The sequence below is a fragment of the Pristiophorus japonicus genome, chromosome 1, assembly GCF_044704955.1.
Source record: "Pristiophorus japonicus isolate sPriJap1 chromosome 1, sPriJap1.hap1, whole genome shotgun sequence".
Taxonomy (NCBI): domain Eukaryota; kingdom Metazoa; phylum Chordata; class Chondrichthyes; family Pristiophoridae; genus Pristiophorus; species Pristiophorus japonicus.
This window is the reverse complement of record NC_091977.1, coordinates 189,655,999-189,676,482: the sequence shown is the minus strand read 5'-3', so window position 1 is coordinate 189,676,482 and position 20,484 is coordinate 189,655,999. Positions and strand designations below refer to the sequence as shown.

At 46.3% G+C, this 20,484-nt stretch overlaps 1 protein-coding gene across 3 annotated transcripts in view; it reads left to right on the top strand.

The window, feature by feature from the left end:
- ssbp2b (single stranded DNA binding protein 2b) overlaps nucleotides 1–20,484 on the top strand; it is an 810,931-nt gene that overhangs the window by 30,412 nt on the left and 760,035 nt on the right. The gene's annotated exons all lie outside the window — the stretch shown is intronic.

Genomic DNA, 20,484 nt, shown 5'->3' with positions numbered 1-20,484 from the left:
GATCACCCGGGCTCCAGCGCTGATGAAGAGAGAGTCCAGGAGGCAGCTCAGCCCCAGGAAGAGGTGTACGGAGTGTTTACCTGCTCCACCGAGAGTTCCCTGTTGAAAATAGAATTCAAAATCAACGGTGTTCCAGTCTCGACGGAGGTCGACACAGGGGCGAGCTAATCGCTGATGAACCAGGCGGCCTTCGAGAAACTCTAGGACAATCCTATCGAACAACCCAAAATGCTACCAGTCCAGGTGAAGCTGCTCACTTACACAAACGACACCATCCCAGTTGTTGATAGCGTGAATGTGCAGGTGTCCTATGGCGGCGCGATGCACAAGCCATCTTTGTGGATCGTTGCTGGTGATGGTCCAACGCTGCTAGCAAAAGGATGGATGAAACAAATCCAAATCTGTTGGAGCTGGGAAAGCCTCCAGGCCCCGGTGATCGGCGTCCTATGCGGCCCCAAATTTGGATTCATCGCAGCACCTGAAAATCCTACCGACCAACTCGACTGTGCAGCGACGACACAGACCGCACTACCAAATGGCGAGAAGATCCAACCCGAACGACCAGACCTCACTTTCTGGGCCGTGGCAAGACTCCGAAGGAAGAAGATCGAAGGTAAATTCGCAGCTTCAGTGGCAGAACCTGGGGAGAAAAGGATCACCGCAGCTTCGTGGAGAGAAAGAAGATGGCGCCCGCACCACGAGGTGAAGCGCCTGAAATCAAGATGGTCACGGCCAGACAACGAGGGGCAGCATTGAGGGAGCAATACGTGATGCCGAGCAGCAAACCGGATTGGGGTAAAGATTGCAAGACTCTCTTAAAGGGGACCGGCAACTCAGAACAATTAAAGGGACAGTTCCACTTTTTGTACAGCGATGCCGGTGATACTAATGTGAGAGATGTAATTAACAAATGCAAGTATCTAAATATACTATTGAACAGCGATGCCGATAGGATACGTGGAAAAGATGTAATTGATGAATACAAGTATCTAAATGTAATATTGTACAGCGATGCCGGTTATATACAGGGAAAATATGTAATTGTAATTGACATATGTGAATTAGTACCTGAGTGCGATTGGAGCCAGTGTATCATGAATGTAAATGATGGAATAATGTGTGATGCTGGGTTGAATATGCACGCTGACAAAACCAAGGGCAACCTCCCGTTTGAAGTACCCAGGTCCAGCGGGCTACCCGATCATGTAGCCTGCGTCTCTGGGGCCAATGTGATGCCCCAGGGAGTGTGGCCACACACAGTGAGAGCATATCCACTGAAGGGCCAGTGATCAGTGGATGGCACAGGCACCACTACTGGCACCCTGCCCCAGATCGGCCCTACCTCTCTGGCCACCAAGGCCAGTACCGGGAGCAAGAGGCCAGCACCCTCCAGCCCTCCCGACAGGACCTGGGATGACAGCTCCCACTACCGCTGAAGGGCAGCAGAGAGACCCTGCAGCCCTCAAAGGAGGACAAGGAGGCCACATATTCCTGTGGCTCTGCCCACCACTAGGCAATGGCAAAGGCTCTGAGACCCAGCCAGGGGAGTGATCCGAGCCCACCCAGCTGGCAGGGGGTGCAGCGCCGCTATCAGACAACCTGGACTCAGTCCGGTTACTCTGGAACTAGCGTCCTCACGCACCTGCACCTACACCCCAGGGGCAAGACTGTAATACCATGTATGTACCTTACCTGTCATATGTACTTGTTCCACTTCTACAAGACCCAAACAGTGATGTAACCAATCCTACCTTTTTTTTTCCATTCTCTGTACATGTCTGTAAATGCAGATGTCGAGCCACACACATGGTCTATGTATGGGGCAGGGGGGAGAAATGGGGGGTATGTAGCCATGGACACATATGGATCACATCCAGAACCCACTCAAACCCCCACTGCAACCTCCAACCGTCCACTGCTGACCATTTCCCAATGTCGTGGCAATAAAGACTTGGGGGTCCACAAGGAGAGAGCCATTCCCAAGCACAGAGATTGAGAATTCAGCAGAGGAGGACAAAGGGTTTAATTCGGAGGGGGAAACTAGAGCATGAGAGTAAGCTTGCAGGGAACATAAAAACTGACTGCAAAAACTTCTATAGGTATGTGAAGAGAAAACGATTAGTGAAGACAAACGTAGGTCCCTTGCAATCAGAATCAGGTGAATTTATAATGGGGAACAAAGAAATGGCAGACCAACTGAACAAATACTTTCGTTCTGTCCTTTCTCAAGTTAGGAGACCAACAGGGAATTATAGACCGGTCAGCCTGACATCGGTAGGGGGTAAAATGATGGAATCAATTATTAAGGATGTCATAGCAGCGCATTTGGAAAGAGGTGACATGATAGGTCCAAGTCAGCATGGATTTGTGAAAGGGAAATCACGCTTGACAAATCTTCTGGAATTTTTTGAGGATGTTTCCAGTAGAGTGGACAAGGGAGAACCAGTTGATGTGGTGTATTTGGACTTTCAGAAGGCTTTCGACAAGGTCCCACACAAGAGATTAATGTGCAAAGTTAAAGCACATGGGATTGGGGGTAGTGTGCTGATGTGGATTGAGAACTGGTTGTCAGACAGGAAGCAGAGAGTAGGAGTAAATGGGTATTTTTCAGAATGGCAGGCAGTGACTAGTGGGGTATCGCAAGGTTCTGTGCTGGGGCCCCAGCTGTTTACATTGTACATTAATGATTTAGATGAGGGGATTAAATGTAGTATCTCCAAATTTGCGGATGACACTAAGTTGGGTGGCAGTGTGAGCTGCGAGGAGGATGCTATGAGGCTGCAGAGTGACTTGGATAGGTTAGGTGAGTGGGCAAATGCATGGCAGATGAAGTATAATGTGGATAAATGTGAGGTTATCCACTTTGGTGGTAAAAACAGAGAGACAGACTATTATCTGAATGGTGACAGATTAGGAAAAGGGGAGGTGCAACGAGACCTGGGTGTCATGGTACATCAGTCATTGAAGGTTGGCATGCAGGTACAACAGGCGGTGAAGAAAGCAAATGGCATGTTGGCCTTCATAGCGAGGGGATTTGAGTACAGGGGCAGGGAGGTGTTACTACAGTTGTACAGGGCCTTGGTGAGGCCACACCTGGAGTATTGTGCACAGTTTTGGTCTCCTAACTTGAGGAAGGACATTCTTGCTATTGAGGGAGTGCGAAGGTTCACCAGACTGATTCCCGGGATGGCGGGACGGACATATCAAGAAAGACTGGATCAACTGGGCTTGTATTCACTGGAGTTCAGAAGAATGAGAGGGGATCTTATAGAAATGTTTAAAATTCTGATGGGTTTAGACAGGCTAGATGCAGGAAGAATGTTCCCAATGTTGGAGAAGTCCAGAACCAGGAGTCACAGTCAAAGGATAAGGGGTAAGCCATTTAGGACCGAGATGAGGAGAAACTTCTTCACCCAGAGAGTGGTGAACCTGTGGAATTCTCTACCACAGAAAGTTGTTGAGGCCAATTCACTAAATATATTCAAAAAGGAGTTAGATGTCGTCCTTACTACAAGGGGGATCAAGGGGTATGGCGAGAAAGCAGGAATGGGGTACTGAAGTTGCATGTTCAGCCATGAACTCATTGAATGGCGGTGCAGGCTCGAAGGGCCGAATGGCCTACTCCTGCACCTATTTTCTATGTTTCACTAAGGAAGACTCAAATAACCTTCCGGAAATACTAGGGGACCGAGGGTCTCGCGAGAAGGAGGAACTGAAAGAAATCCTTATTGGGCGGGAAATTGTGTTAGGGAAATTGATGGGATTGAAGGCCGATAAAGCCCCAGGGCCTGATAGTCTGCATCCCAGAGTACTTAAGGAAATGGCCCTAGAAATAGTGGACGCATTGGTGGTCATTTTCCAACATTCTATAGACTCTGGATCAGTTCCTATGGATTGGAGGGTAGCTACTGTAACCCCACTTTTTAAAAAAGAAGGGAGAGAGAAAACAGGGAATTATCGACCAGTCAGCCTGACATCGGTGGTGGGGAAAATGTTGGAATCAATTTTTAAAGACGTAAAAGCGGCGCATTTGGAAAGCAGTGACAGGATTGGTCCAAGTCAGCATGGATTTATGAAAGGGAAATCATGCTTGACAAATCTTCTGGAATTTTTTGAGGATGTTTCTAGTAGAGTGGACAAGGGAGAACCAGTTGATGTGGTGTATTTGGACTGTCAACAGGCTTTTGACAAGGTCCCACACAAGGGATTAGTGTGCAAAATTGAAGTACATGGTATTGGGGGTAATGTATTGACGTGGATAGACAACTGGTTGGCAGACAGGAAACAAAGTAAGAATAAACGGGTCCTTTTCAGAATGGCAGGCAAGGTTCAGTGCTGGGCCCCCAGCTATTTACAATATATATTAATGATTTAGACGAAGGAATTGAATGTAATATATCCAAGTTTGCAGATGACACTAAGCTGGGTGACAGTGTGAGCTATGAGAGGATGCTAAGAGGCTGCAGGGTGACTTGGACAGGTTAGGTGAGTGGGCAAATGCATGGCAGCTGCAGTATAATGTAGATCAATGTGAGGTTATCCACTTTGGTGGTAAAAATAGGGAGGCAGAATATTATCTGAATGGTGACAGATTATGAAAAGGGGAGGTGCAACGAGACCTGGGTGTCATGGAACATCAGTCATTGAAAGTTGGCATGCAGGTTCAGCAGGCAGTGGCGAAGACAAATGGCATGTTGGCCTTCATAGCGAGAGGATTTGAGTATCGGAGCAGTGAGGTCTTACTGAAGTTGTACAGGGCCTTGATGAGGCCACACCTTGAATATTGTGTACAGTGGTCTCCTCGTCTGAGGAAGGACATTCTTGCTATTGGGGGAGTGCAGCGAAGGTTGACCAGACTGATTCCCGGGATGGCAGGACTGACATATGAAGAAAGACTGGATCTACTAGGCTTATATTCACTGGAATTTAGAAGAATGAGAGGGAATCTCATAGAAACATATACAATTCTGATGGGATTGGACAGGTTAGATGCAGGAAGAATGTTCCCGATGTTGGGGAAGTCCAGAACCAGGGGTCACAGTTTAAGGATAAGGGGTAAGCCATTTAGGACTGAGATGAGGAGAAACTTCTTCACTCAGAGAATTGTGAACCTGTGTAATTCTCTACCACAGAAAGATGTTGAGGCCAGTTTGTTAGATATATACAAAAGGGAGTTAGATGTGGCCTTTACAGCTAAAGGGATAAAAGGGTATAGAGAGAAAGCAGGAATGGGGTACTGAAGTTGCATGATCAGCCATGATCATATTGAATGGTGGTGTAGGCTCGAAGGGCCGAATGGCCTACTCCTGCACCTATTTTCTATGTTTCTATGTTTCAGACAAAGTGCAAGGGCTTTGGGCACTCAAGTCGAGGGCCAGAGCACACAGAGCAAAGACCAGTGACACAAGACTTAGGAGGGAGTGATGTTGTGTATCTCTATATCCTGTACACTCAATGTACAGTTACTTAAGACCATTGATCGTATTTTCACACTGTATACAATATGCCTGTACCACCAGAGGTGCAACTGGTGGAGACCTTGACGTCACCTGCACACCGCAGGTAACCAAGTATAAAATGGAGTTCACCTTACTGTAACCTCATTCAGGAGCTGCAAGAAATGGACTCAGCTCACAACAGTTCAAGTGCAATATCTTACCTCGTGGAGTCATTATTAGAGTGCTTACAGACATAATTGGAAAACAACGAAATGAGCAGCTTGTGATCGGTCACTAGTTCAAACCTCAGACCGAACAGGTATTGATGCATCTTTTTAACATTGTACACACATGCTAAAGCTTCTTTTTTTGCCATACTGTCGGCTCTTTCTGCTTTAGACAAACTTTTGGATGCATATGCGACAGATTAAAGTTTCCCCGACTCATTGGCTTGTTGTAACACACGACCAATTCCATATGACGATGTGTCACAGGCCAAAACTAAACATTTACATGAGTCATAATGTACCAGCAGCTTGTTCGCGCAAAGCAGATTGGTGGCTTTCTTGAAAGCTCTGTCTTGCAATGCGCCCCACACCCAGTTGTTGCCTTTTCTCAATAGCAAGTGCAGTGGTTCAAGTAAGGTGCCCAATTTCGATAGGAAGTTACCAAAGTAGTTGAATAGACCCAGGAACGAACGCAGCTCCATCACGTTCTGCGGCTTGGGTGCATTCTTGATGGCTTTGGTTTTCATGTCAGTAGGTCTGATGCCATCAGCTTCGATTTTCCTCCTGAGGAATTCGATCTCCAGTGCCATGAAGATGCACTTCGAGCATTTAAGTCTGAGTCCCTCTTTGTCCAAACGCAGTAGAGCCTCTTTCAGGTTGTTCAGATGTTCCTTGGATTCATACGGTTCTGGGAAGGGACTTCAGTGGTCTTTCCATATTCCTCTGGAATATTGCTGCAGCCGAGCGAATTCCAAACGGGCACCTGTGGTAAATAAACAGTTCTTTGTGCGTGTTAATGCACGTAAGTCTTTTCAACGTCTCGACCAACTCCTGCGTCATATAGGCCGACGTCAAGTCCAGTTTTGTGAACGACTTCCCTCCGGCTAGCGTCGCAAACAAGTCATTAGCCTTCGGTAACGGGTACTGATCTTGTTTCAAAACCCTGTTGATCGTAGCCTCGTAGTCTCCACAGATTCTGACTGTGTCATCACTTTTCAGCACACGAACAATGGGGCTGGCCCATTCATTAAATTCGACCGGTGATATGATCCCTTCATGCTGGAGTCTGTCCAGTTCAATTTCGACCTCCTTCCTCATCATATACGGCACTGCCCGAGCTTTATGAAGGACGGGTCTTGCATCTGAGTCCACGTGGATCTACACCTTGGCTCCCATGAAGTTGCCGATACCTGGTTCGAATAGCGAGGGGAACTTGCTCAATACTTGGGCACATGTATCTTCTTCCGACGACAATGCCTTTATGTCGTTCCAGTCGCCTCTGATTTTCTCCAACCAGCTCCTGCCGAGCAGCGTTGGGCCATTGCCTGGAACAATCCACAGTGGTATCTCGTGAACCGCACCGTTATACGACACATTAATTTGTGCACTGCCAATCACCTTTATCAGTTCTTTGATGTACGTGCGTAGCTTGGCCTTAACAGGGCTCAGCCTGGGCCTCACAGCCTTAGTATCCCATAGCTTATTAAATGTCTTCTCGTTCATGATCGATTGACTCACCCTTGTGTCCCGTTCCATCGATACCGGATTCCGTTAAACTTCACGTTAATCAAAATTGGTTTACTCTTGGTTATGAAAGAGTACAGTCCATAAATTTCCTCCTCTGGCATCTCGGATTGCGTATACTGATCCGCGCTAGTCTGACTCTCATCCTCCACGTGGTGTGTTCGCAACTCGCTTGCTCATCTGCGGACACTTGCGCTGGAGATGCCCCACTCTCAGACAGCCGTTACAACTATATCGCTTAAAGTGCCGATGATTTCCCCCACAATGCCAACACGGAGAAGTCGGATACATTCCCGCTGGCGGACTTTGGGCAGCCACAGGTTTCGCGAACGCAGCCAGATAGGCCCTGCCATATGCCGCTCTGCCGAACGCCGAATCATTTGCGAACGCAGCCTGACCTCGGTGCAGGAGACAAAAATAACCAGGACACACCAGCTGACTCGAAGAACCAATCAAAAGGAAACAGCTGTACTGATTCACAACAGGGAACCACCCAGTTTAAAAGTGGTGCACCTCTAAGAGAGATGGCAAGTCATATTGGATATTTGACCTTTGCTACAAAATATCTCTCATAGACACTAAGAAATGTCATTTTGAGCAATCTTTTTTTTCTTCGGCCATGTGCCGCTCTGCCGAATGCCGAATCCATCGCATTTACAGTACTTCCGAGGTTCGGTTCATCACCGATATTTGCTTTAAACTCCTGTCCGTCGTCACACATGATTGAGCAATCTGGATGGCCCTTTTTAAATCCAACTCCTCCACCGCCAGAAGTTTGTGCAGGATCACCTCGTGGTTGATACTGATAACAAAGAAGTCCCGCAGCATGTCTGCCAACACCGTCCCGAACTTGCATGGTCCCGCTAGACATCTCAGATCGGCAACGAATTCCACTGCGCTCTGGCCCTCCGATCGAACGTGTGTATAAAACCTGTATCTCAAGATGATGATGCCGTCTTCTGGCTTGAGGTGCTCCAGTACCAATGTACACAATTCCTCGTACGTTTTCTCTGTTGGATCACTAGGCATGAGTAGATTCTTTATCAGACTGTAGATCTTTGAACCGCACACAATGAGGAACACAGCCTGGCACCAATCTGCATCGTCGACCCCTTCATTTTGTTGGCCACGAAGTACTGGTTCAAATGGCTCACAAAGTCTGCCTAATCTTCTCCCTCCACGAATCGCTCTTAAAAAATCTAATCGTGCTCAGTTTGCAAACAAAGGTTCTTGTATTCTTGTCGCCAAATGTTATGTATGCAATAAAGATACAAACTGAATATTGTTTAACTGAACAAGGTACAACCTTGTTTCTGCTTTATTATGGTCAAAGTCCCTGACTCACATAATGGCTGGCCTTTTATACCAGAGCAGCACCATGTGCGTGCTGCTCAGTGGCCTCCAACAATGACACCATCTGGTGGCTACAAACAGCATGTACATACATGACAAAAGGGAACTTGGTGTGCATGTCCACAGATCCCTGAAGGTAACAGGCCAGGTAGATAAGATGGTTAAGAAGGCATATGGAATACTTGCCTTTATTAGCCAAGGCATAGAATACAAGAGCAGGGAGGTTATGCTTGAATTGTATAAAACACTAGTTAGGCCACAGCATGCGGTTCTGGTCACCACATTACAAGAAGCATGTGATTGCACGAGAGAGGGTACAGAGGAGATTTACAAAGATGTTGCCTGGACTGGAGAATCTTAGCTAGGAGGAAAGATTAGATAGGCTTGGTTTTGTTTTCTTTGGAACAGAGGTGACTGAGAGAAGACCTTATTGAGATGTATAAAATTATGAGGGACCTAGAGAGAGTACATAGGACAGACCTATTTCCCTTAGCAGAGGGGTCAATAAACAGGGACATAGATTTAAAATAATTAGTCGACGGTTTAGAGGGGATTTGAGAAAAAAGTTCTTCACCAGAGGGTGGTGGGGGTCTGGAACTCACTGCCTTAAATGGTGGTAGAGGCAGAAACCCTCACCACATTTAATAAGTACTTGGATGTGCACTTGAAGTGCCATAACCTACAGGGCTACGGAACAAGAGCTGGAAAGTGGGATTAGGCTAGATAGCTCTTTGTTGGCTGGCTTGGACACGATCGGCCGAAATGGCTTCCTTCCGTGCTGTAAATTTCTGATTCTATGATTTGCCGTCCCTCGGGGAACACGCCAAGTAAGTGTGTCAGGTTCTCAATGACTCTCCATTGCTTTGACTAGTTGATAGCTGCAGAAGTGGTATAAAAGCTACCATTTCACTTTCCAATGTCATAAGCTTAAGCCTTCAGGATTTGAAGACACTTTTGAGCTGTATTGAGTTTGGAAGTGTTTGTAGTGAACGCGATCCACTGTCACCTCCTTGGAGCAACCTCTCTCACCATTGACAGATCGCTTCTGTCATCTCAACCTCACCTGCCATCTTTTCCAGCAGCATTGGTGTACTTGACAAAATCTAGCCTTGGTCCTCAGAATCCCACCACAATCAGCCCCAACGCCAATATCACTAAATACACCAGCATCACCAATAACAACACCAACCTCTCCGCAATCACCTGATGCTGCACAGGATACAGGGCATCAGCACCCGACCACATTGCTGCCCGGGACCCCAGGGATGGCCTCATCATGGCCACATTTACTTCTCGCTGCACAGCTTGGCTGCCACTTGATGCGCCAGGTTGGCACCACCCCACACCAGCACCATAAAGCATCCCTGCAATGCCCAAGCCATTCCTTTCACACTCATCACCATTGTGTCTCACCATTCACTACAACTCACTTAGCCACTTCCAAAGGTGTACATAAATCTGTCCAAGCAGGCAAAGAGTTGAAAATAAAGATTTCAATGTTTGACAACACATCAACATAAACTTTACATGAACATTGGCTAAAGGACCCAAGTGCCTACCCTTGTGTGTTGTTAGTTGATATGATTGGACAAGGATGAAGTGAGTGTGAGGGGTGGCTAGTGAGATGGGAATGTGATAATGTAGATAGAGAGAGATGGGTGGAGGGACAAGGTAAGTTGGTGTGAGTAAGAATATGCAGGGGTAGGGTAGGGAAGGCAGAATGATGGGTATGTGATGAGTGGCACAGCAGGATGAGGTTGAGTGTGGCTTTGCAGTAACATTTCGTGATCTACTGAGATCATTGAAAGGTTTGCGCCACTGCAGCCAGCTCCTCCTGATAACATCCCTGCTTGTGCCCTTCTGTGCAATGTGCAACCAGGCTGCGTTGGTGTCCTGGGGAGGGCTCTTCCTCCATTAGAAGGGAAGAGAGCCACTCTGCGTGCTGTGACTCCCTCCATAAGCATTTGGATCGAGCCATGAGAGGCCCTCTGTGCAATGCTTGTCAGTGTTTGTAGCACTTCAGTGCTGCAGAACACTGACACAACAACTGTCAAAATGAATGTGATGGTCCCTTTCAGGAAGCCAGCTGATGATGCCATCAGACCCGCTTCCTGTTAATTGGCCAGGGACCTCGCAGGGCTGGTTTAACAAGCCCAATTTATGGAAGATTGTTTCAAGAGGACGGGCTGCAGAGAGGAGCGGGTTCCCCACATGCCACCAATGCCAGCTGCAGCGGATTCGCCACAGATGGCAAAATCACAGCCGTTAAGTTTCGCTAGGACAGATCTTTCGCATCCGCTACAAAATCACTTTCGCTGTTGCTGAGTTGGGCTGTTTGCCCAACTACTGCACAGTGAATGCCCAAGAAACCCTTACGCCTGGTAAAACTGGTGTAAGACCTTCTATTACCAGTGTAAGGGTTAAAATAAAGGGTTTAAAATGTTTACATTTATTTTAAAATAATTAAATGTTTATTTCAAATGCTCAATTAATTTTTGAACAAGGAATCATTTATTTTTATTTAAGTGGTGTGAATTCTTATTTATTTGGGAATTTCTAATTTGCTTATCGGGATTCCGTACGTAAATTAAATCCATATCATCATCATAGGCAATCCCTCAGAATCGAGGAAGACTTGCTTCCACTCCTGAAGTGAGTTCTTTGGTGGTTGAACAGTCCAATACGAGAGCCACAGACTCTGTCACAGGTGGGACAGACATTTGCCGAGGGAAGGGTTGGGTGGGACTGGTTTGCCGCACGCTCTTCCGCTGTCTGTGCTTGACCTCTTCACGGTCTTGGCGTTAAGATTCGAATAGCTCAACGCCCTCCCGGATGCACTTTCCCCACCTAGGGTGGTCTTCGGCTAGGGACTCCCAGTTGTCAGTGGTGATGTCATACTTTACCAGGAAGGCTTTAAGGATGTCCTTGTAACGCCTCTGTTGCCCACCCTTGGCTCGTTTGCCGTGAAGGAGCACCCCATAGAGCACTTGCTTAGGGAGCACTCGTTTCTGGCATGAGAACCATGTGGCCTGCCCAGCGAAGCTGATCGAATGTGGTCACTGCTTCAATGCTGGGGATGTTAGCCTAGACGAGGACACTAATGTTGGTGCGCCTGTCCTTCCAGGGGATTTGCAGGATCTTGCGGAGACATCGTTGGTGATATATCCCCAGCAAGGACATTTGCATAGGCAAGATTGCGGTATCTGCCCACCTCTTGCCCAACGAATGTTCTTAAAACTCTTGCGCCTGGTAAAAGCAGGCGCATAGCCTACTTTTTTTTTTAACCGGCATTAGAGTTTTAAAAATTAAATTTGAAAACACATTTTTCAGTTTAAAAACCCTGCCCTCAAAATGCATCATTCGAATCCCCGTTTCGATTGGTTGGCCTGGTCCACCTGAACCCAGGGACGCTTGAGAACTGCATACACCCGTGGGATGCCTGGGCCTTTGCACAGGCATAAGTACGCCTGCAGGCCCAGGACCCGAAGAGTCCGAAGCTCCGGAGAGACCAGGTTATATTCTGATTTCTTTTTCGGTTTGGAGGCAACCACAAATCCAAGGCCCATGTATTGGAGAAAGCTTGTGAGGTTCTGGACGACTTGTAGTTTGAAAAGAAACAAAGGCCCTGAAATTTCAGCCCCATCGGGTCCGTACGGATTGTGTACCGACCTGGGAAGGCATGGCAAAATCCGGTTTTTGGCGCGCGATGCGCATGCGCCAAAAACCGGTATTTCCAATCTGTCAAGTTCTGGCTTAACAGATCGCACGCATCTCAGCAGCAAGGACATTCGCATGGGCAAGATTGCGGTATTTGCCCATCTCTTGCCCAGCGAATGTTCTTAAAACTCTTGCACCTGGTAAAAGCAGGCGCATAGCCTACTTTTTTTTAACCAGCATTAAAGTTTTAAAACTTATAAAAAAGCATATAAAAATAAAATTTGAAAACACATTTTTCATTTAAAAACCCTGCCCACTAAGGTAAGTTTATTTTAAACCCGAATTACAAAACTTTAGAAAAAAATCGGGAAAATATATATTTTTTCTAAGACATTTATTAACTTTAATTTCAATTAATTTTAATTATCTGAGGTGTGTTTTTTATTTTTTATATTGTGTTTAGTGTGTTTGAGTTTTTTTCTCATTAACAGCAATGAGAACTCGTAGATACGGAGTTCTCATTACTATTAATGAGAATACTGTACCTAATTGGTTGTGTGTTCACACATGACTGCACCTTCTGTGTTGGAACCTCCAGGACAGGAGCGCGCTCTGCAGCACGGGTAAGAGAAGGCCTCCCCTCTGGAATCCCAGGTGCCTCCGGGACCATGAGCTAACTTCGTAAAAATTCTCGGGTCGGAAGCATTCGACCGGAATTTCATGGCCAATGTTTGCCAAATAACTGAAGAACATAAGAACATAAGAACATAAGAATTAGGAACAGGAGTAGGCCATCTAGCCCCTCGAGCCTGTTCCGCCATTCAATAAGATCATGGCTGATCTGGTCGTGGACTCAGCTCCACTTACCCGCCCTCTCCCCGTAACCCTTAATTCCCTTATTGCTTAAAAATCTATCTATCTTTGACTTGAAAACATTCAATGAGCCAGCCTCAACTGCTTCCTTGGGCAGAGAATTCCACAGATTCACAACCCTCTGGGAGAAGAAATTTTTTCTCAACTCGGTTTTAAATTGGCTCCTCCGTATTTTGAGGCTGTGCCCCCTAGTTCTAGTCGCCCCCACCAATGGAAACAACCTCTCTGCCTCTATCTTGTCTATCCCTTTCATGATTTTAAATGTTTCTATAAGATCACCCCTCATCCTTCTGAACTCCAAGGAGTAAAGACCCAGTCTACTCAATCTATCATCATAAGTTAACCCCCTCATTTCTCGAATCAGCCTAGTGAATCGTCTCTGTACCCCTTCCAAAGCTAGTATATCCTTACTTAAGGAAGGTGACCAAAACTGCACGCAGTACTCCAGGTGCGGCCTTACCAATACCTTATACAGTTGCCGCAACACATCCCTGCTTTTGTACTCCATCCCTTTCGCAATGAAGGCCAACATTCCATTTGCCTTCCTGATTACCTGCTGCACCTGCAAACTAACCTTTTGGGAGAAACACAAAAAAGGGGGGGAAAAAAAAAAGGGCCTTGTAAATGTCTGGAGTGTCACCCAGGTCGGGTGGCACCGTTTAATGTTTTATGTTTTCGCAGGTAAACTCAAAAGAGTTTCATGCACAAGGACCCCAGGTCCCTCTGCACCACAGCGTGTTGTAATTTCTCCCCATTCAAATAATATTCCCTTTTACTGTTTTTTTTTTCCCAAGGTGGATGACCTCACACTTTCCGACATTGTATTCCATCTGCCAAACCTTAGCCCATTCGCTTAACCTATCCAAATCTCCTTGTAGCCTCTCTGAGTCCTCTACACAACCCGCTTTCCCACTAATCTTAGTGTCATCTGCAAATTTTGTTGCACTACACTCTGTCCCCTCCTCTAGGTCATCTATGTATATTGTAAACAGTTGTGGTCCCAGCACTGCTCCCTGTGGCACACCACTAACCACTGATTTCCAACCGGAAAAGGACCCATTTATCCCGACTCTCTGCTTTCTGTTCGCCAGCCAATTCTCTATCCATGCTAATACATTTCCTCTGACTCCGCGTACCTTTATCTTCTGCAGTAACCTTTTGTGTGGCACCTTATCGAATGCCTTTTGGAAATCTAAATACACCACATCCATTGGTACACCTCTATCCACCATGCTCGTTATATCCTCAAAGAATTCCAGTAAGTTAGTTAAACATGATTTCCCTTTCATGAATCCATGCTGCGTCTGCTTGATTGCACTATTCCTATCCAGATGTCCCGCTATTTCTTCCTTAATGATAGCTTCAAGCATTTTCCCCACTACAGATGCTAAACTAACCGGTCTATAGTTACCTGCCTTTTGCCTGCCCCCTTTTTTAAACAGAGGCATTACATTAGCTGCTCTCCAATCCGCTGGTACCTCCCCAGAGTCCAGAGAATTTTGGTAGATTATAAAAAATGCATCTGCTATAACTTCCGCCATCTCTTTTAATACCCTGGGATGCATTTCATCAGGACCAGGGGACTTGTCTACCTTCAATCCCATTAGCCTGTCCAGCACTACCTCCTTAGTGATAGTGATCATCTCAAGGTCCTCCCTTCCCACATTCCTATGACCAGCAATTTTTGGCATGGTTTTTGTGTCTTCCACTGTGAAGACGGAAGCAAAATAATTGTTTAAGGTCTCAGCCATTTCCACATTTCCCATTATTAAATCCCCCTTTTCATCTTCTAAGGGACCAACATTTACTTTAGTCACTCTTTTCCATTTTATATATCTGTAAAAACTTTTACTATCTGTTTTTATGTTTTGCGCAAGTTTACCTTCGTAATCTATCTTCCCTTTCTTTATTGCTTTTTTAGTCATTCTTTGCTGTTGCTTAAAATCTTCCCAATCCTCTAGTTTCCCACTAACCTTGGCCACCTTATACGCATTGGTCTTTGATTTGATACTTTCCTTTATTTCCTTGGTTATCCACGGCTGGTTATCTCTTCTCTTGCCGCCCTTCTTTTTCACTGGAATATATTTTTGTTGCGCATTATGAAAGAGCTCCTTAAAAGTCCACCACTGTTCCTCAATTGTGCCACCGTTTAGTCCTTGTTTCCAGTCTACTTTAGCCAACTCTGCCCTCATCCCACTGTAGTCCCCTTTGTTTAAACATAGTACTCTCGTTTCTGACACAACTTCCTCATCCTCAATCTGTATTACAAATTCAACCATATTGTGATCACTCATTCCGAGAGGATCTTTTACGAGGAGATCGTTTATTTTTCCTGTCTCGTTACACAGGACCAGATCCAAAATGGCTTGCTCCCTTGTAGGCTCTGTTACATACTGTTCTAAGAAACAATTCCATATGCATTCTATGAATTCCTCCTCCAGGCTACCCCCTGCGATTTGATTTGACCAATCGATATGTAGGTTAAAATCCCCCATAACTACTGCCGTTCCTTTTTCACACGCCTCCATTATTCCTTTGATTATTGCCCGCCCCACCATGAAGTTATTATTTGGGGGCCTATAAACTACGCCGACCAGTGACTTTTTCCCCTTACTATCTCTAATCTCTACCCACAATGATGCAACATTTTGTTCATTGGAGCCAATATTATCCCTCACAACTGCCCTGATATCATCCCTTATTAACAGAGCTACCCCACCTCCCTGCCCTTCCTGCCCATCTTTCCGAATCGTCAGATACCCCTGTACGTTTAATTCCCAGTCCTGGCCACCTTGCAACCATGTCTCTGTAATGGCCACCAAATCATACCCATTTGTAATGATTTGTGCCGTCAACTCATTTACTTTATTTCTAATGCTGCGTGCATTTAGGTAGAGTGTTTTCATCCTAGTTTTTAAACCATGATTTTTAGTTTTTACCCCTCCTGCAGCCCTTTTATATTCAGTGGTCCTTTTTGTTTCTTGCCTTTGGTTTCTCTGCCCTCCACTTTTACTCATCTCTTTTCTGTCGTTTGTTTTTGTCTCCTTTTTGTTTCCCTCTGTCTCCCTGTATTGGTTCCCATCCCCCTGCCATATTAGTTTAACTCCTCACCATCAGCACGAGCAAACACTCCCCCTAGGACATTGGTTCCATTCCTGCCCAAGTGCAGACCGTCCGGTTTGTACTGGTCCCACCTCCCCCAGAACCTGTTCCAATGCCCCACGGATTTGAATCCCTCCCTGCTGCACCACTGCTCAAGCCACGTATTTATCTGTGCTATCCTGCGATTCCTACTCTGACTAGCACGTGGCACTGGTAGCAATCCCAAGATTACTACTTTTGAGGTCCTACTTTTTAATTTAACTCCTAGCTCCTTAAATACGTCTCGTCGGACCTTATCCCTTTTTTTACCTATGTCGTTGGTACCAATGTGCACCACGACAACTGGCTGTTCTCCCTCCCTTTTCAGAATGTCCTGCACTCGCTCGGAGACATCCTTGACCCTTGCACCAGGGTGGCAACATACCATCCTGGACTCTCGATTGCGGCCGCAGAAACGCCTATCTATTCCCCTTATGATTGAATCCCCTATCACTATCGCTCTCCCACTCTTTTTTTTATGCCCTCCTGTACAACAGAGCCAGCCAAGGTGCCATGAACTTGGCTGCTGCTGTTCTCCCCTAATGAGTCATCTCCCTCAACAGCACTCAAAACAGTGTATCTGTTTTGCAGGGGGATGACCACAGGGGACCCCTGCACTACCTTCTTTGTACTACTCTTCCTGCTGGTCTTCCATTCCCTAGCTGGCTGTGGATCCTTCTCATGCGGTAAGACTAACTCACTACACGTGCCACTTATGTCATTCTCAGCATCGTGGATGCTCCCGAGTGAATCCACCCTCAGCTCCAATTCCGCAACGTGGTTCATCAGGAGATGGAGGCGGATACACTTCTTACACATGTAGTCGTAAGGGACACCGGAAGCGTCCCTGAGTTCCTACATGGCACAGGAGGAGCATATCACGTGACCGATCTCTCCTGCCATGCCTTAACCCTTAGATACCCTTAAATTGGTAATAACAATGCTACAGTTTACTTACTGATATAAAAATAAAAAGAAAAGCTACTCACCAATCACCAGCCAATCACTTACCCCATTGGCTGTGACGTCACCTTTTGATTCCTTTCTACTTCTTTTTTGCTTTCTCTCCCGCTGTAGCTGCACTGGTAGGCCTTTATAGGCCGCTCCGACGCTGCTCCCACCTCTCATCAACTGCCGCTGGCTCTCGAGCTCCCATTTTAGAAAATGGTACATTCACTTGCTATGACCATTGTTGCATTATGCTCTGGTTATTTCCTATTTCTTATGTTTTGTTTCACAGTTTGTAATTTGTAAATAAAAACTATAACTAATTTAGTCTGTACAATTCTTGTATTTAATATTTCAGCCATTCAAAAGACATTGGGCCTGAAATTGGTGGACATACCGCCAACATACCGCCCGGCGGAAAATTCAGCAGCGACATACCGCCGGGCGGTATGCATTCTGTCCGCCCCTGCACACCATTGATATACCGCCCAAAATTGCCAAATTCATGACTTACTACCGACATACCGCCGACCCTGCAGACAGCCCTGGAAAAGGTGATTTTAAGTCAATCTTCAATCGGCGGTATGCATCTTCACCTGTGAAAATGTTTTTATCTGTCAGCCCCCCGTCTCTCCCACCTCCAGTCTCTCCACCCCGCCCCTCCCCCCCCACACAGCGATCTCCCCCTCCCCCCCCCCAAAGTAGCAATCTCCCCCCAAGAAGCAATCCCCCCCCCCCCCCAAGAAGCGACCCCCCACCCACTTACCTGCACAGCACTCGCAGGCCGACAGTCTCTGTCAATTCTGGTCTGTGTCTCTCGAGGGGTGGAGCTTCGCAACAGCATGCGTGTGCGCAGAACTCGGGACCCGAAGATTCCCAAGTGAAAAAGACTCACTGCCAGTTGCACTCCCCTCTGCCCACTGCACTCTGCTCAGCATACCGCCGAGAAAAAACTGATGAAAATCGCGCACACCCTGCCCCAGCAATACCTGGCAGTATGAAACGACATACCACCGGCATACCGCCGAGAAATGGGTGGACGACCAATTTCAGCCCCATTGAAGATATATAATGATCCTAGATAAAACCCACTATATAATTGAGTTAATTATTAGACTTTGGTGACACAATCTTTGAAAGGGTATATTTTATAAGAACATTTCAGGTAGGGGAAGGGGGTAAAGTGCTGTACAATTGTTGAAAGATATGAAGCAATTTTAAGTGCTTGAATTATGAAATGCCAGTACAAGTCAGTATCTTCAAGAGAGATGGGGACAGAATTTAAAGGCAAAAAGTAGTGTAAGCTCTTTATAACAGATACTCTGAATTCTGTTCACTAAGGTATGTTCCTTTTATGGACTCAATAGAAAATTCATAGTTCATTTTTTTTACCATAAGCAAGTAGTTCAGAGCTATATCATCCAGTAACACTATTTTTGCAAATGGTGAAATATTAAATACGGGCTAAAGCAAGGAAGTGACATTGAATTTGTGCAAGATATTGGTTAGGCTACAGTTGGAATGCAATCAAGTCACGGCCAAATGGGAAGCTTATTAGAGTCCTGGGGCTCAATTTTCCCCAGTGATCTGTGCTGTTTTTTGGCCGAAATTAAAATATCCAAGTTTCCCCAAAGATTATGTGCCAGCATAATTCAGTTGGTTACGATTTTTTTAGGTTTGTTTTTTTTTGCGTCGTCGGGGACGTAACCTGATGTCTGTGCCAGTTTTTCACATTTATGCAAGTTTGACCAATTTACACTTTTCCTAGGACGGCATATGTGATCACTCCCAAAAAACCTTCTGGGCACTTAAGAAAAACCAGCGCACATTAAAAAATCGGTGCAGAAAGACACCGTTGTTTTTAGGCAAAGTTTTGGAGGGAGTCACGAACACATTAAATATGCATTATCCTTAATTTTTTCAAACTTAAACACAGAAAATGGAAGTTTAATTCACATCTTTAATTTTGGATTTTTTTCAAAGTGCCACGCCACTACCGAGCGTCTCCAAACCGGGCTCAAGGGTCGGAGCGTCGGCCATTAGAATCGCTCCCTCGCCTGGACACGGACTCAGGGCTCGGCTTCAAAAGAAGCCTGCAGGAGGGTGGGTGGGGGTGGTTGGGGGTGTGTGGAAGCCGAACTGAAGGGATGAGAACCCTTACACTATGCAGGTGCATCAAAAGAAGCCCGGGGGAGGTACCAACCAAACTGAAGGGATGAGAACCCTTACACTATGCAGCAGCATCAAAAGAAGCCCGGGGGGGGCGGGGGCACGGTGTTTGCCGAGCCCCTGTGTCCAGGCGAGGGAGCGATTCTGCCGGCCGACCCTCGAACCCGGTGAGGAGACTTTTGGTTGGTGGTGGGTGGTACTTTGAAAAAAAATCTAAAATTAAAGAATTGCATTCGACTTCGTTGCCCCAAATGTCCTCATTTGAATGCCTAGCTTCCCGTTCTAAGCAAGCCTATTGCGTATGTACAGACCTGGGTGTGGTCCATACTAGGTTGTCGACCTTGGGGAGAGAGACAACAAAGAAGCTTGTCCTGCTGTTTTGAGCTTCTTCCAAAAGTACAATTTAATCATGGGGGCAACACCGACAATGCCATACCTCGTGCAAGCCTTCTGCATGATGGTGTTGCGGAGGAGATGATTGACTCGACGTCATCGCACGAGGAACCTCAGCACGTAGGCAGCAGGCCTTAACCACGTCAGGTATATCGAGACAGGCGTTCATACCTGCACCTGAGTGATGCAGACTGTGTGAGAAGGCTGCGTTTCCGCAAATAAGTTGTAACCAAAATCTGTGAGTTAGTAAAAGCAGACCTGCAACCTAGAAGCGTCAGGAGGACTGCTTTGTCAGATGAAGTAAAGGTTACAGCTGCACTTTCATTCTATGCATCTGGATCGTTCAAGGCCACAACTGGGGATGGGTGCGCCATTTCTCAGCAAGCAACACATATCTGCATTCGGTAGGTGACTGCTGCACTATATGCCTGGAGAAATGACTACATAAAGTTCCCCATGACCGGCCAGACAATGCGTGAAAGGGTTGTGGGCTTCTCCAGGATTTCTGGCTTCCCAAAGGTACAGGGCTGCATTGATTGTACCCACATCGCCTTGTGAGCACCTTTGGAGGATTCCGAGATTAATAGGAACAGAAAAGGCTTCCACTTTGTTAATGTGCAGCTCATGTGTGACGACATGCATTACATCATGTCAGTTGATGCGAGATACCCTGGGAGCATCCATGATGTGTTCATCCTACGCGAGAGCGCTATTTTGCCATATTTCAGCAGCAGCCAGAAGGGCAGAGCTGGCTGCTTTGA